The 13,591-nt window shown below is 40.2% G+C and overlaps 1 pseudogene; it reads left to right on the top strand.

Annotated features, from left to right (window-relative positions):
• The first annotated feature begins 7,321 nt into the window (after positions 1-7,321).
• LOC148518299 (5S ribosomal RNA) lies at positions 7,322-7,440 on the top strand (annotated as a pseudogene).
• Positions 7,441-13,591: the final 6,151 nt, after the last annotated feature.

The following is a 13,591-nucleotide window of genomic DNA, read 5'->3' as shown; positions in this document are numbered from 1 at the left end:
CTTTTTGCAGTTATTTGTAGCACTCAGGGATGACTCATCTTACTGTCGCATTTCTTGTTTTTTGATTCACATTCTTTTGCTTGCACTCAATTGCTTTGTGACCTATATTGTGACAATTATAACACTTGATTGTACAGTTTCTAAATGTTTCAGTTTTTGTATGTAATGCAGTTGTCTCAGCATTCAAACAATAGGGTACCAATGATTAAAACTATAATAATTGTGCTCTGACTGTGTCTGTTGTTAACTTTGCTGTGTTTGCCTACAATGCCACAAGATGTCAAACTCAGGCAAGTTCTGCAGCATTGTTGTAACAATCACTTCATTATCCTCTTGCACTCCAACAGACATTAGTTGTTGAGAGACTGACCTAATTTTGTCTGTCTAATCACACATTCTGCTACATTTATTCAATTTGGTGTTACTGTATACAATACAAGTTTTAAATGTATCTTCCTCATGACACCTCCATCTTGATATGCTGCTTGCAATGCTGTCCACATGTCTTTTGCTGACACTTTCCCATGTATTATAGAGTACACATGTTGCTACACACTTAAGCCTGTGGTCCCCATGACTCTTTCTATATCATATGGGTTTAAATCTGCATCTGGTCCTACAGTGACCTTCCAAATTTCCTTAGCAAATTTACAGGTTGTATAATTTTCTACATCTTTTAGCTTGCAAAACCCCATTATGGGTGTAACTCCTATATTTACTCTTCTTACAGACATAACTGTGCAACTTCTTTACTTTTATCACCTCACTGCTGCTATACTATGTGTTCTTATGGAGTCTGCACTACACTTATGCTAAAGATGGTGTCTGTATGTTGCTCTGGGCATCTCTAATAGATAATATGTCTGTGTCCTTTACATTTGTGTGCCTGTGCACATAACCTGTTGCAAATGATGTGTGTGAAGGGGTTGATATTGCGGTGTTATGTATTGTAGGCACACACCAGCGGATGACTCAAACTATGAACAGCCCAGTTACTTAACAAGTAATTTTGTTTTATTGAGAGATAGCAGGTACAGTCATACTCACTACTACATGTTTACCAGTCAAGGTAGTTAAAATCCCGGCTGTCAAGATGCCAGCACTCAGAATGTCGGTGCCGGTATCCCAAAAACAGTCAGAATCCCAGTGCTGGCATCTCAACTGCTGGCATATCAATGGTAAATAGTGGGGTAAGGGAGATGGTTAGGGTTAGGCACTAGGGGGAGGGTTAGTGTTAGGCACTAGGGTGGGAGGGTTAGGTTTAGGCACTAGGGAGAGGTTAGGTATAGGGTGTGCAGAGGGAGAGTTAGGGGTAGGGTTAGTATACTTACCGGCAGGTGTTGGTATCCTAACCCTGTATGGATGCTGGCATCAGGATTCTGACTGCTGGGATCCCGAGCATCGGCATCCCATACCCAACCCATTTCATGGTAATGGAGCCGAGCCTGAGTGAAGCGAGGTTCTATACAACTCACCAGCTGGTGAGTGTATGCTGTGTCTCTCATAAGAGCTAAGTATCAGACTACTGTCTTCCACTATGTCACTCTACACAGTACAGACAAAATGGCCACTGCACATGCTCAGTAGTGAGCTAGTAGACCATCTTGAGACAGGGCATGAAGCATCCCTGAGAACAGGAAGACTGAAGTCTGCACAGTAGCATAAAGCACCATAGCCACTTTTCCCATTGGTGTTTTTTCTGTTATTACACACACCCATTATTATCTCCTATTAGTGCAGAACATGCACAGTGAAAATCAAATGGGTCTTCATAGCCCATACCCCAGTGGTTGCTAAGAAGAGCAGAGTGGATACAATGGGAGGATGGATGACATCCCCATCTGGTACGTCACATGTTGAGAATATATACTTATGCTACAATGGGGTGCACATACAACAAAACATTATTTGAATATTTGGCTTGAAACTCTCTTTTTTTCAACAATTGTTCCAGTACTAAAATTTAGCTCATTTGGTCTTACGTTATGCCTAGATTGGTGTGCAGTGTAAATGGCTTTAAATAAGCAATTGACAATTCAGCGCACCATTTCAGGTAACTTTTTATCATTAAATATTCACATTTTACGGTGAGAATTACATTATGCATGCATATAAAAAGCTTCAGTCTTTTAAAAGCAATTCAAAATTGTATCACTTTTTGTTTTGTTTTTTTAGTTTGTGTGATTTGCACACCCAGTGAGAGCAACATTTTTATAGAAGAAAAGGGGTGGCTTCATTGTCATTATAATTATTTTCATTCCTTGTCTTTTTTTGTATAATTGTCAACTTAAGAGTAATATGGAGGTTGTATTTACTAAATCTTAAAATAGATGATTAACAAAAACCTTTTTATAATACAGAAAATAATTGAGCTCACCTAATGTTTTACTTATTTTGATTATATTTACATATTTTTTTATTTTGTACAGCTTGTTTATTAATAATAATAAAAAATTATTATTATTATTATTATCATTATTCATGTGGGGTATTACACATTTATATCAGAAGAGTCCATTGCATTGCTCAGAATACAATATTGCTCTAGCCATCTCAATAAATCACACATGAAGTCTTTCATTTTCCTAAATTAAATTTTTATTTAAATAAATGTGTTATGTTGGTATTTGAGCTGACAGCTAAATCTGATAATTAGTGTGTATGAAGTTGGCTTTGATTGGCATTGTAATTGGGTTGTCATTGGGCTGAAAACCTATTATCTTTGGATCATGCCCCATGAAATCTGTTGAAGAAACTTTGCTGCCAGTCATTAAATCCACCATCTTGTCTTACAAATTAGGTTTGAACGGCTTCTTACCACTGGGAATGTAATTTAAATAACTGCAGTTGCAGTCCGACTAATAAAATTATTTTTAAATTATTGTTCATTTTAAAAACATTTTTATACCACTTGGAGCTCTTAAGATTATATAATGGTTCTACTAGATTGACATCTAAAAAGTGACATCATTTATTTAACAGTTGCTATTTGGTATTGCTGGGACTAATAGCAGGTTAAACAGTGCTATTTATGTATGTAACCATGATGAAATTTATTATGTTGTTGTTGTCATCTGATAACATAACACATTTACTTTGTCCAATGTAGCTTATACTATTTGCACCATAAACTGTATTTTTATTTATGTATCATTTAGTTTTAAGGTAGACATATGTGGAACTTCCCAAGTTTTGTACCCCTTAGATCCATATTCTGTATTGTAATAATTTGGTATAATTATCTTGTTTTATGTTTTTATTTATGTTTTGTTTAGTTTCTTTCAGGGTAGAATAATTCTAATGTGATATAATCTACTTGGTCAGGGATTATTAATATAAAAAGGTTTATAAGATGACAATGTAGTTAGGGAGCATTTCAGACAGCAATCTTTAAAAAAAATAAAAAAAATCTTATTAAATTAAAAAGTTGTTTCTCACCCCTCATTCTAATGGAGCGTACACACGGTCAGATTTGTCAGACTTGTCAGATTTGTCAGATGAACGACTGAACGATTAAACGATTTGAACGATTTGGACGATTTGACCAAAGTTTTGAACGATTTGAACGATTGAACGATTTTTAACTGCATTAAAATGAATGGAATCGTCCAAGTCTGACTGCAAACCCATCAGATGTCAGATATCGTTATCTGACAAACGGGAACGCGCATCGTTGATCGTCCATCGTTCAGGCATGTCAGATATGAACGATTTTTCATCAGATATGAACGACTGAACGATTTTTAAATCGTTATCGTCCATATCTGAAGAAAAAATCTGATCGTGTGTATGCACCATTAGACTTAAGCTGGCCACACACTAGAACAACTTGCATCCAACCAGCCAACTAGTTGATTGGTTGGAATGAAAATCTGGTAACGTATGAAAGCAAATGACAATCAGCAAGTTGCTCCCAAACGCCGGAAAATGGACCAAAACTGTTGTTTGAACAAATTGTTTAGATCATACATATAACAAACTTGTCTGAACGACCATTTTCATCTGTTTTCTGGCATTTAGGAGCAAATTGCTGATCATCGGTTACTCCCATATGTTACCAGATTTTCATTCCAACCAATCAACTAGTTGGCTGGTTGGATGCAAGTTGTTCTAGTGTGTGGCCAGCTTAAGGATAAAGACCAACTTGGAAAGCTTATCTTATTCATCCACTGTGACATACTGTCATACACTGAGTAGCATTTCCCATTCTGATCTCATCCTCTTTGTTTACATTGTGTAACCGTGTTTGTGGACTAAAGAAATCAAAATACTAGTTACTGTCAAATTAATCTTTATAGATTCATGACATTCAGTATAAATTGCATTGTGGGGCTCATGTAGTTTGTATAAAATATGAATTTCTGTAATGTACATGTGTGCAAAACATACTTGCACTTGTGTCTGTATGCAGATTCAGTGGCATCTTACCCTTATGACTCATTACACTTAGAGAGGCTGAATGAGAGTGGGAAAAGGTGGCCAGGCACAGATCACGTACAATAAGGCTGTGTTCATGTTGAACAGATGCAAAATGGCACAGAGATGCAAATGTGCCTATCAGGAGGCTTTTCTCTTGTGGAACCTGCAACATTTGACCCAAGTGAGTGGATTAGCAATTTAACCACTTAACTGGTATGGTGCGACTACAGCCAGCTTTGCTTTAGCTGACAAGGTCGCATCATATGCAACTGTGTCATCTTGCTATATCCCCTGGTTTTTGAAGAGGAGATGCATTCTGCGCATGATTCCCTAGACCCCCCTGAGGTCACTGCCGGAATCGCGACTCCAGAATGACTTTAGACTGTGGGATATCTGAGATGCTTGCATGCTTCTAGGGCAGTGAGGAACTCACAGAAGAGGATATATTTAAATCACTTTATGACTGAATTCCTTTGGTGGATGGATTTACTGTAGATGGTTCATTGTTTGCAAATAAAGTGAATGAAATGAAAATATATTTTGTGTTCCAGGTTGTCAGGTACCACAGTAAGTATGCACAAATTATGGCTAGAGTGCCGTAATTTGAATACAATACAACACTTGCTTCCACCACCTGCCACAGGTCCCTACATATAACACAATTGCACAGACTCAGCAACACAATTCCCATTCAGTTAATTGGTCGCCCCCCAGTTTAAAGCATACTGTAGCCCTAGCTGTCTAATAGTCTCTTCAAATAATGGGTTTTGAAGCATATATATATATAAAACTAATAAAGAATACTTTATTTACAAAAAGAGTACAATGTTTAGGTATAAACAATATTACAAAGGAAACAGTTACAAGATAAATACATGTGTTGCAATTACAATTAAAAATTTTATAAACTTCCAGATTAAAACAATTTAACCCAGAATCATTAGTATTAATGATAAAATATGTAATTAGGAATAGCAAGGTAAAATATCCACATCATTCTAGATTCATCTATACTATAATTTCCTACAATCTGTGCCGTCTATTCAATGTGTGCATTGTGCTAGCCAAGATGCATTCTGCCCCTCCAGTGGCTCCCACTGCAAGGGAGATGGGACTGACTTAGCACTGCAGAAGAGAAATTGGGACAGGGTAAATATTAGAGCAGAGGAGGGACTGTTGGAAAGAGTTGAGTAGGTGGGTTGGCGGATGGGACAGATAGTATCAGGGGCTGAGGTTGGGAAGAGAGTGCAAGCAGTCAGGGTTGGGCTGGACAATGGAGGACAGAGTAAAGCAGGCGGGGGCAGATTGAGGTGGCCTGGCATATGTTAAGGCTCCCATACATCAGAGATTGATTGCAGCAATCGTGCAATTTGCAATCGATTGTGTATAAAAATCTTTCCCTTTTTCAATCGATTGTGGCAATTCTGCAATCGATTGAAAAAGGGAAAGATTTTTATACACAATTGATTGCAAATTGCACGATTGCTGCAATCAATCTCTGATGTATGGGGGCCTTTAGTTAGTATTATACCTATTGTACACTGATAAAATAGGTAGTTTGGAATAGTGAGGCAAATATCCACATAATTCTAAACTGGGACTATTCATCACTTCTGCCTTTTAAAGATGATCTGTAGAGGATTTTAGTGTGTGTATAAGGAACATAAATTTTTCTTCACAAGTAAGACCTCAAAATAATTTAATTAATACTTTACCTATTTCTACAAAAAAATAAATAAAACCAGCACTATACAGTATTATGGATGGCAACGTTTTTACATTGATAGCATTACAGTAAATTCATCCCTGATCACAGCAAGTCAAATTATGCCTGAAAATAGCAGATCTTGAAGGAATACATGCTTATAGCTGTACACATGCACCCCTAGAGTTTTATTTTTACCTATGATTTTAACCATGCGTACCTCTTAAATGTCCCAATTTCAGTTGGAGTTGCCTTTTAAATAATTGCCACTTTTAAAATAGGACCAGACTGACTGTACCAGAACCTCACCAGAGCCTGCAGTTTGCAGGATTTTCCATAAACCCCAATGTTTTAATTTTACCCAGTCAATGAAAAGGTATACCATTAATCAACAATACTATTGTTCATAATCCTTAGTATTGTATACTGTATAAGGATTAAAAGGGGAGAGGTTTATATACCCGCAACCTTTGTTGATTATATATATATATATATATATATATATATATATATATCTGTAATTACATATCATAAGAAATGCTTCTCTGCATGGTTCAAAAACTGGAAAAACCTACTTTAATAATCACATCAAGATTAAAATGTCATGTCCTGTGTTTCACCTGTGGTGTCCTGAAGAAGACCACGTTTGTGCGGTCTAAACATCGACCTCTTGATATTTTAATCATGATGTGAATATTAAAGTAGGTTTTTCCAGTTTTTGAACCTTGAAGAGAAGCCCTAGTGAGTGTATTCCTTATGATATGTATTGTATACTGGTACCTTTTTCGAAGACCATTGAATGGTCACCCCAGGCAGCACTATTGACCGCTTAAAGAGAGTGCTGACCTTTGCTGGATATATATATATATATATATATATATATATATAAATAAACACCCTGTCACTAGGCAAGCTAATAGCTAACATGTTCGCAATATTAAGAATAAAGTCGAGGGACATGCTGTGTCTAAACATTTTTCTGTCTACCATGATTCCAATCCGGAGGACTTAACTTTTAAAGCAATAGAGCATGTGAAATTAATAGAGAGAGGGGGTGATCTAGGGAACAAATTATCAAGAAGAGAAATGTTCTGGATCTTCGAGTTAAATACCATGGCTCCACAAGGATTTAATGAGAGTTACGAGATTGCCCCATTCTTGTAAGAGACAAGGCAGTAGTGGTGTATGTTAAAAGGAACCTACAACCAAACCATTGTGTATATGCCCAATCTCGTCCGATCTTGGAAGCTAAGCATGTATGGGTCTGGCCAGTACTGGGATGGGAGACCTCCTGGGAATACCAGGTGTTGTAGTGTTCATACATACTTATAACAGGGTGTGAGATAGCCACTGGGTCTCTGAATGGTTTTAACTCTCTACCCTTGTTCCATGGTTACTCATGAATTTTATCTACAAACCCCCTCCTCCGTTTCTAAATAATTTATTTATTTATAAATAATACATTTTTAATGATTATTTTTATGAAGACTATTGCTTGTCTCTTACCATATTCGAATAGCCAGTGTTTTCTTAAAGGTTTTTTATTAACTTATTATTATTTATTTTTCTTAACCAGCCAGTGATTTGTGCCTTGTCGTCAATATTATCATTTTTATTTTCATTTTTAATATTTTTTTATGTTTCCATTTGCCATTTAGAACTCAATGTTGTTTTTAAGACTATGCTGCTATACTTAGGTTTATTGTTTTATAATGCCACCATCATTTTATGCCTATCCAATTGGTGTGTCTATTTAATGTTAACACTTTGGGCAAAGTTACCCTTTCTCAAAATGGCGCTTTGTATTTTCCAAAAATTACTGAGTTTTTCTGCTTCCGCAGACTTATGGCAGTGCCTATTCCTGGAATAAGATAGGAGAAGGAAACTCTAGACCGGAGTGGGATGTTGATGACGTAGTCTATGGGCGGATGTTTGCCGAGATGATGAACATTGGAGTTAGGGCGGAAGTCACGTGGACCGGATGGGAGCTGAACACCCGCGATACCATTCCCGGATACTGAAGGACGGATGCCACGTGGAGCTAGAAGTGAGGGCGGAAGTCACAGATGTCAAGTGGACACCGATCCCATTGCCATCTGCCTCCGTCTAGACCCGGGAGAGGGCGGATGTTGACATTGAGGGCGGAAATTCGGAATCTTTTGGGCGGAAGTACCGCTTGGTTTCACGTTAAGTTTTACATATTATTAGAAAGATCTGGACATTACTGGAATTCCATTCATGTTATAAATAATGTATTTCATACATAGGAGTGTTTTGGAAGTCTCCTTTGCTAAATCACTCTGATAGACCGGATATGAGGTCACTAATTGTAATGAGGATAAGCACCTTTGAACTCATTGCTGTTTTTAGAACCTTATTCTCAGTTCATTTGTTTTTAGTGTATATTATTGGGCCTATGCAATATTTACCATTATCCATTTGCACTTTATTCCAACACTGTGGTGTTGAGATTTATTGATACGCCTTTAATTCAGTCAATATTTTATAATATTATCATCTTGTAGCTATCAGCTTGACATTTAAGGTCATATGTATTATTCTGTGCGTTTTTATTATATGTATTTATGTTAGTATGTCCTTATGAATTTTTCATTAAATTTCTTTATATATTTATTGCACTGTGCACTTTTTAAGTGACGCCTGTCGCTGTATCATTCACTATTTCCACATTTGTTGTTTGGGATTTGCCCCAATCCTTCTTATTGATATCCAGCTGACACCTTTTGGTAGTGCGTCCTGATATATATATATATATATCTTCCACTTTATTTGTTCACTACAGTTTAAACTATATTCAGTTTTATATTTATTTACTGTTGATTGGTTGGCGCCATAGCCATCACATTTGATATATATATATATATATATATATATATATATATATATAAAACACCCTGTCACTAGGCAAGCTAGTAGCCTGCAAAGTAAACAAAAAAGACCAGCACTCACATTTAGATGAATCCACAGGTTTAATCACATGGCATGAACAAGACACACCGCATCAGCTAAAGGCGGCCTGACTATCGTTTCAACTGTCATCCAGTTTTCTTCAGGGACTCACTCATACTGAGCCCTGGAGCTCTAATATACCAAAAACTACCATTTATAAGCCTGCCTACCCACCTGATGCCTTGTAGCCAATAAACGCCGAGGGGCGTGGCCAAGGTGACACAGCGCGATCTGGGCTTTGCTGATTAAGGCGCTCTTTTTGGGTATAATAGAGCTCCAGGGCTCAGTATGAGTCAGCCCCTGAAGAAAACTGGACGACAGTTGAAACTATCATTGGGCCACTGTTAGCTGATGCGGTGTGTCTTGTTCATGCCATGTGATTAAACCTGTGGATTCATCTTAACATGAGTGCTGGTCTTTTTTGTTTACTTTGCAGGTCACCCACAGCTATACGAGCAGCCAGGAGGCCGCTCTAAAAATTCAGAAGGATGGCCCTGATTCAGAGAGAGCGCTCTGTCAGAACGTCTGGCTCTGAATCAGGGCCACAGTCCGGGAGGGAGAGACTTGGGAGTCCTGTCTGCATTCCATGCCCTGTTTCCCTGTCTCCTGCACTCTCTTCCCCTCCTGGTGACTGGCCTCTCCCTATCACATGGAAATATTGAAAATATTGCAGGTTCCTGATCTGCAAAGAGCCCATCTATAGGAAGCAGAGGTTGCACATCCCTGGGGACACCTACTGGGAACCCCCCCACTACAGCCAGCATCATTAACAAATTCCACCCCTTCCTCTACTCTCACCATCATTAACAACCCCCCCTACTCCCTGCATCACTAATAACCCCACACTACTCCCAGCACCACTAACACCACCCCCACTTCTCACTCCCAGAACCACTAACAGCACCTCCGCTTCTCACTCCCAGCACCCCTACTTCTCACTCCCAGCACCACCCCCACTACTCACTCCCAGCACCACTAACTGCATCCCTGCTTCTCAATCCCAGCACCACTAACACCACCCCTGCTTCTCACTCCCAGAACCACTAACAGCACCCCCACTACTCACTCCTAGCACCACTAACACCACCCCTGCTTCTCACTCCCAGCACCACTACCGCCCCCACTACTCACTCCCAGCACCACTAACACCACCCCCACTACTCACTCCCAGCACCACTAACACCACCCCCGCTTCTCACTCACAGCACCACTAACACCACCCCCGCTTCTCACTCCCAGCACCTCTAACACCACCCCCGCTTCTCACTCCCAGCACCACTAACACCACCCCCGCTTCTCACTACCAGCACCACTAACACCGCCCCCGCTTCTCACTCCCAGCACCACCCCACTACTCACTCCCAGCACCACTAACACCACCCCTGCTTCTCACTCCCAGCACCACTAACACCACCCCAGCTTCTCACTCCCAGCACCACTAACACCACCCCAGCTTCTCACTCCCAGCACCACCAACACAACCCCTGCTTCTCACTCCAAGTACCACTAACTGCACCCCTGCTTCTCACTCCCAGCACCACTAACACCACCCCTGCTTCTCACTCCCAGCACCACTACCACCCCCACTACTCACAACCAGCACCACTAACACCACCCCCACTACTCACTCCCAGCACCACTAACTGCACCCCCGCTTCTCACTCCAAGTACCACTAACTGCACCCCTGCTTCTCACTCCCAGCACCACCCCCACTACTCACTCCCAGCACAACTAACTGCACCCCTGCTTCTCACTCCCAGAACCACTAACAGCACCCCCACTACTCACTCCCAGCACCACTAACACCACCCCTGCTTCTCACTCCCAGCACCACTACCACCCCCACTACTCACTCCCAGCACCACTAACACCACCCCCACTACTCACTCCCAGCACCACTAACTGCACCCCCGCTTCTCACTCCCAGCACCACTAACACAACCCCCGCTTCTCACTCCCAGCACCACTAACACCACCCCCGCTTCTCACTACCAGCACCACTAACACCACCCCCGCTTCTCACTACCAGCACCACCCCCACTACTCACTCCCAGCACCACTAACTGCACCCCTGCTTCTCACTCCCAGCACCACCCCCACTACTCACTCCCAGCAACACTAACTGCACCCCTGCTTCTCACTCCCAGTACCACTAACTGCACCCCTGCTTCTTACTCCCAGCAGCACTAATACCACCCCTGCTTCTCACTCCCAGTACCACTAACACTACCCCCGCTTCTCACTCCCAGCGCTACTAATACCAACCCTGCTTCTCACTCCCAGCATCACTAACACCCCCACTACTCCCTGCATCACTAACAAGCCCCTCCCAGTACCACTAATAAGCTCTGACCACTCCACTGCTCCCACCATCATTAGCAACCCTCCCACCATCATTAACAATCCCCCACTGCTTCGAGCACCACCAACAAACACTGCCCATTACTCTCAGCACCATTAACAATAACCAACAACCTTTTCTACTCCCACTATCACTAACACCACTCCCCATTCACTACTCGGCATCAATTATAACCTCGTACCCCACCCCCAATACTCCCTGCTTCAGTAACAACCCCATGCCCCACTCACAATAGCATTAACCTGTCTCCGCTGCTGTCACTCTATTTTTCATTAGGGAGGAAGCAGGTGCCGATGAGGGCTGGAGCCCGGTGGGAATCCAGCAAGCGCTGCACCGTGTAAGGCATCTAGCTGTTGCCGTCAGGAGAATGAAGTGTGCCCAGATCTCAGGCTGCATTGTACCAGCCAGGGGAGCATGATGTGACGTCATGACATCACCCTCATGCTTCCAGAAGCACAGGAAGGTTGTAGGAGGCAGCAGAGCCGGAGATGCTGTCAGTGTCATGCTGCTGAGAACCATGTACTTACTCGGTGGCACAGTCTGGCAGCAATGGCCCGCTTAAGGTGGCTACATAGTGAGTGGTGGTGTAGCATACCAGCAGCCAAAGAACAGAAATTGTTTAGTGCTTGAAGTGCCGGTATGCCATACCGTTGCATACCAGCACACTTCGAGCACTGGCTCCAGTCCTATCTCCAAGTTACTATAGCTTTTATTATTTCAGTATTATACTCTTCCTTTAGACTGTAAGCTCTCATGAGCAGGACTCTGGGCTGATGTTTCACATCTGCACCTTGTTTATCAGAAATGTCTACATTCACTGTGTTGTGTGCATTTGTAATTGTATGATTTATTACTCTGAATCTCTGGTGCTGCAGAGATTTCTGATGGCTTTAAAATCAAAAAGGTAAAACGTTATCTTTCACGGACATGTGTTCTGAGTGAAAAATGACGTTTTGCCTCATTCTGAGATCCAAACTTGGCTGGGAAGATCTGAGCCAAAACTGAACCCATCATTTCGAATAATTTATGGTATTTAATATACACTTTTCTGTGATGTCACAGAAATTTCTCCATCAATCAACTGTCAGATGTTTTTCAAGGCATTCAAGGAAAAATCAAAACATTGCTAATATTTTAAAGAAAAAAAACAATGCATCAGATATTAATTGTTGCATAATCTTTGGCCACAATTCATTGTAGCTATTTATAAGATGTGCATTAATTAGTGTTATATCTTGCCTACAGTAAATTAATTTTATTATTTTGAAATGGATTCATTAATAATTCAGTCTATATGTATAGGTGAATGTAATAATAATACAGGAAATATTATTACTGTATGTCAAAAACATTTACCAAAAGTGTCATATTATCTACAAAGAAAATACTTAATTTAACTACTTGTGGTTTATTTTAATTTACCATAAAACAACTTATTAACATAATTCATTAAAAAGTTTAAGTTAAATAAATGTAATATGATAGAATACTTATAATAATATTTATAGTGTGTACATTTAAATCAATTTGAATGGGAATTAAAGAATTTAAACTACATTACAAAATTCTTTAGATGGTTATATAAAATGTTTTTGAAATATGTTTCATTGCTTATTTCTCTATTTCAAGGTCAAGTAAACTTAACTGTCTACCAATTTCATCAGATATTAACAAGTATTTCGGTGCCCGAGGCAAAGTTTCATCACTTCATAAATAACACATAAAAGATGCAACAGAATTTCTGTTTCTTTCTCTCCCTTCGGATACCTCCACCCAGCATTCATTATCTTGTTTCCTACATTTCAGGAATTTCCTCCAACCGTTATCACTACACCCCCCAGCATCTTATTTTATTTCCAACTATTTCTTTCATCAGTCCCTCTATCTGTATTTTATCTCCTCAGTGATTAGCCACAGAAGAAAGTCATCCATCCACAATCTCCTTTTATTATAATCTTCTATTCCATTGCTTGTATTACTCTTCACAAACCACGCACATGTTGCTCTCAAGTCCATGTAAAGCTGGGTACACACTGACAGATATATTGGCCAATCAGTTGATCGGCCAATATATCTGGTGGCCGTCGGCCAGTGTGTACCAGCGATATGTCTGTGAACGACATCGTTCACAGAC

Source organism: Taudactylus pleione, unplaced genomic scaffold (genome assembly GCF_031769625.1).
Source record: "Taudactylus pleione unplaced genomic scaffold, aTauple2 ptg000201l, whole genome shotgun sequence".
Taxonomy (NCBI): Eukaryota; Metazoa; Chordata; class Amphibia; order Anura; family Myobatrachidae; genus Taudactylus; species Taudactylus pleione.
The sequence above is the reverse complement of the archived record's forward strand: the minus strand, read 5'-3'. Positions and strand labels throughout refer to the sequence as shown.